This window comes from Chrysochloris asiatica, unplaced genomic scaffold (assembly GCF_000296735.1).
Source record: "Chrysochloris asiatica unplaced genomic scaffold, ChrAsi1.0 scaffold00213, whole genome shotgun sequence".
NCBI lineage: Eukaryota > Metazoa > Chordata > Mammalia > Afrosoricida > Chrysochloridae > Chrysochloris > Chrysochloris asiatica.
This window is the reverse complement of record NW_006408731.1, coordinates 2,699,953-2,704,978: the sequence shown is the minus strand read 5'-3', so window position 1 is coordinate 2,704,978 and position 5,026 is coordinate 2,699,953.

The following is a 5,026-nucleotide window of genomic DNA, read 5'->3' as shown; positions in this document are numbered from 1 at the left end:
CCCGGCATCAGGGTGCTAGGTGGATTGGTTGCTTTTAAGTTTCTGAATGAAAAACACTGCCCCATGTCTCTCTGGCATCCTCTGTGGTTCCTGGAACTCACTTGGTTTGTGGAAGCATAATTCCAGACTCTGGCTCCATCTTCACATGGCTTTCTTCCATGTGTGTCTCTGTGTCCTCTCCTCATAAAGAAATCAGTCTTATTAGATTTAGGGACCACCCTAAACCCAGGGTAATTTCATCTAGGATCCTTAACTAATTACATCCACTAAGACCCTGTTTCTAAATAAGGTCTTAAGGGGGGTTCCTGCTGCTATAAACAGTTAACATACTGGACTGCTAGGTGAAAGGCTGGAGGGTTTCATCCAACCAGAGACACTTTGGAAAAAAGACCTTGCCACTGACTCCAAGAGCATCAGCCATTGAAAACCCTATAGAGCCCAGTTCTATTCTTACACCCATGGGGTCCCAGGAGTCAAAGTTTACTCAATGGCAACTGGTTTTCTTTAGGGGTTCTGAGTTATAGGTAGACATAAATTTGGTAGGAAGAGGAGAGAAAGAACACTATTCAGCCCACTACAATCACCCTAAAAGAACTCAGGAGATATCTGAGCAAAGATTTGAATAAAACCAGAGAAGAAATGATGTGGCTCTTTTGGGGAAAGTATTATAAATGAAGAAGATAATGCAAATACCTGAAGCAATAGCATACTTGGAATGTTTAAGCAAGAACAAAAAGTTTAAGTTAAACATCAACTTTAAGATTAAGAATGGAAAGAAAATCCAAAACAGAGAGAGCAGACTAGAAGAACTGTTCACAGAGGTAGGCACAAAACAGGTCTTGGAAAACTTTCTATGCTATGCAATAAGTGAGTTTTGAAAAATCATTCTAAATGTGAATTTGTAAGTGTTTTGAGCAGACAAATGTCATAATCTGGTCTATATTTCTTTGAAAGTTCACTAAAGCAACTGTATGATGAATAAAATGTTTGAAAGTAAGGACATAAATAGGCTTTTGCAGTAGGGTTTTTGAGAGATCGTGATAGTAGACAGATTTAGGCCCTAGGCAGAAAAGGACCCCAGCAACAGGTTTCCCCCATTTATACACCCTCCCTTTCCTTCCTTGAATTAGGAACTTGATCAGAAGTTAAAATATCTCTGTGTAAGGCCAATTACTTAACAATGAGGACAGAAAGAGTAGGTCTGCGTGCCCTGACACAAGTCCCAGCTACTAAAACCAACTGGAGTTGAAAGAATCAAAGTGCCCACTGAGGTTGGAAACAGTTCACAAAACATAATATTTATCATCTCAACACTGTAATTTGTACCCGTACCTTGCCTTGTGACAAGTGTCCATATTTTTTATAAATAATGATTTGTCTTGTTCATCTCCTGAAGCCCTGGAATATACCCTAATTCTCCTCCTCGGGGGACACAGTTGGTGGCAGGGATCTACCAGTCTCTTTTGCTCTTTCAAACTAGCAAGAAAGCTGATTCTTCTTCACAAAAAGCCTATCTCAGAGTTGTCTTGTTCTCATGTTTGTGATAGGCAGAGGACTCAGATGTTGTCCAGCATCAATGGCTTGACGTAAAGTGACATCGGTAGGCATTGGTTAGGTACAGCATATATGTTACAAGTATAACTAATAAAATTTGCTGCTGTATTTGATATCCCTGTGAAAGAATGAGAAGGTACAAGAAAAATACTGCATTTGAACTGAGATTTTCTTATTTTCTGTATCTATGTATTTAACTGAGTTTCCTTTGATAAATCAGTTGCCATGTTACAAAAGAACCTGAACAGCATTATCACATTTTAATAAAATGATGTACTGTGTGCATATTTCAAGAAAAATAACCAGCCCTGTCTATCAATCTCAGAAACCAAAGAGTTTCTGAAAATTTTGCTGTCATTATTATGACTTATTACCACTATTTATTGTGTAAAACTAATGAAATCAGATAGAGAGACTTCCAGATGGTAGAAATGTTACTGATTTTTAAAGTAGAGAAAAGTCTTTCTAAAAATGAAACTAATGTCTTGCATTAACCTATGTGATCTGCCCATCTATATAATGTGATTTGAATTCTGCTCTTGCTGGTGTGGCACTGTGGATTAATGCGCCAGACTGCAAAGCTATTTGAACTAACTGCAAGGTTGGCGGCTCAAGCTTACCAGCTGCTCCTCAGAAACTCTATACAGGGTCGCTATGGGTCGGAATCGACTCAACAACACTTAACAACTTTGTTCTATGCTCTGAGTCCTGTCTCTGAATATTGACTCCATGTGATAAAGTAACATTTTCCTGCTTAATACAACTGTTGGGTTTCAGGCCCAGAGGGAAAGTCCTTCTGAATACATAGGTGTCAAGAGATGGATAAAACTACCAGAACTCATCCCAAGAGACATTAACTTGTTACAGAAAAGAGAATGAAAGAGATGAAAAGAGAATAAAGGAGATGGTTTATGGACAAGGAAATCTACCTACACAGAATACAACATAGCTATTTCCAGTGGCAGCCAGCTGGATCATGACATTTTACTAAGCTAGGGGTGAGGGTTAGGGTCTTTTTATATCCTGGGGTGTTCACAGGCATAAGTCATAAGTTGTGGTGTGATGCTGTAGGATAAGCACTCCACCACAAGGTCAATTTGAACTGTAAGGTTGGTGGTTCAAATTTGATAGCTGCTCCTTGGAAAGCTTATACAGGGTCACTATGAGTCGGAACTGACTCAATGGCACTTAACAGCAGCAAGGGCAGTGAAGGGTGGGATGTGGAACTAGGAGGGGTAGGACAATCAAAAGTGCCAGATTATCTGTCCTCTCCCAGAGAACAAAGGGTTTCTGAATGGGAGGAGAGGGCTCCTTCCTGCCATATGCAAACTAAAGCAAAACAAGATAGCTGGAGGAGGGAGCTATCTGTTCCTTACTAGACAGAAGAGCCTGGGAAGGGATAGGAGGCATGGTTTGATGTGACCTTGGCACAGTAGCTGTAACTGTGAGCTCAAATATTAGCAACAATTGTGAAATGACACAGGCCCAGGCAATGTTTCATTTTGTTATACATAGCAACTAACAACAGAACAACAATGTTGACTCAAGCTGAGAGCAGATCAAAGTTCAGGGACTTGGAGGAAGAGTAAAGCTTAACCAAAGTTTGGTTAACAAGCACTTTGCTTTTGATTGATCAGTAGAGACAAGTGATTCAGTTACTCATTTATGAGGCCAAGAGTGAGGATTTGGAGAGTTAATATGTGTGTTAGACTCAACTCAATGGCAGTGGGTTTGGGTTTGACTTTTTGGTGTCTGACCTTTTTGTAGGCAAACAAAGAGCCATCTGTGAGTCTTAGTCATTTGAGAAGGGTGATTATTTTTAGTAAGCTGTTTTCCTGAACACAGAGTGAGATAATTTCTTTATTCATGTTTTCCAGTATCACAGGGATAGGGTAAAATATTAACAATTTCAAGATAGACTATTTAATTTTTTAAATAAATTTGAACTTTTTATTTATTTGTTTTTATGAAATTTAAGTAGAATATTTTTAGAATACTGTAATGCAGTGATACTTTAAAAAAAACAAAAAACAAAAAACAAAAAAAGACTACAGCATTAGAAATCCTATAAGGTAATTCTATAGGGTATGTTACAGTATGGATTCTAAACACTTGGTTTGCTCAAGCTTTGACTCCAGCATCCATTTGAGCTCTTTTTGACCATTAATTGACAAAGTAGAAAGCTTTGCCCTCAGGCAGAATGGGTTTGAAAATAGATTATAACCCATTTAACCATTCTGCTCTTTAAAGTGTTCAAGAGTAAACAGTCAGTTTGAGGACTGAGGTGTGCCTGACTCAAACCATGATATTTTCAGTAACCATGTACACCTATGAAAGTTAGAAAATGAATAAGGAAGATTGTAGAAGAATCGATGTATTTGAGTTCTGGTGTTGGAGAAGAATATTAAAAGTATCATGGACTATCAGAAGAGCAAACAAATCTGTGTTGGAAGAAAGTACAGCCAGAGTGCTCCTTAGAAATCAGGATGGCCAGACTTTGTCTCTCAGACTTCATTCAAACATATTATCAGGAGGAACCAACCAGTTCCCTGGAGAAAGACATCATACTTTGTAAAGTAGAGGGGTCAGAGAAAAAGAGAGAGAGGCCCCCCTCCCAGGAACTTGCCTTAATGATTTACCGATTCTGTCATCTGGAAGTTGGGGTACTAGAGCCACATTGTCATTAGTCCTACCCCAGCCAAGTGGTTGAAGGGTCCCAAATCCTTTAAACTTTTGAAACCTTATGCAGGGTCACTATGAGTTGGTACCAACTCAGTGGCACACAACTACCACTACCATAGTCCCACCAGTGGCAGTGATGAATTGATCTGCCACCAATCATAATTTTATGATACTTTCCTTTTTTTTTTTAAATAATTAGCCCTGTGGCAGTGAATCCTTTGAACACCATTATAGCTTCATGCTGATGGTCTTCCTCATCGTGATGATTTATTTTTGTATTATCTTTGGCCTGTTTACAACTTAATAAAGTGGTCCCCATAAAATATGACAAGTCACTTCCAAGATGGCGGATCAGGTAGACGTGCAGTGAGGAACTCCATCAGCAACAACACAGAATACCGGACCAAGCAGGCTCAGGGGATGGTGCTAGAACTCTGACCCACATATAAAGGAATATTTAGAAGCTTGTAAGGCTTACATCTAGGAGAATTTGTAGCAGAAGCAAGAAATCCATTGCTTTATAATTCAAGATGCTCAGCTGCTCCCTGAGCTGCCATCTTGGTAGAGACCAAGCTGGGGAAGAATCAGAACAACCACGAATGCCTGACAGAACCGCAGAGATACAGATGTGGACGTTCTTTTCTTGGGTATATGTTCATTGGTTTCTCGCTGTCTGTGCACCTCCATTCTGGTGATGGACACCCCACCCCCACCCCTGGAGGATTCTACTACACATGCGCACAGATCTCCTCAAAATTTAAAGTGACAGTTTCCACTTAAAACCAAATGG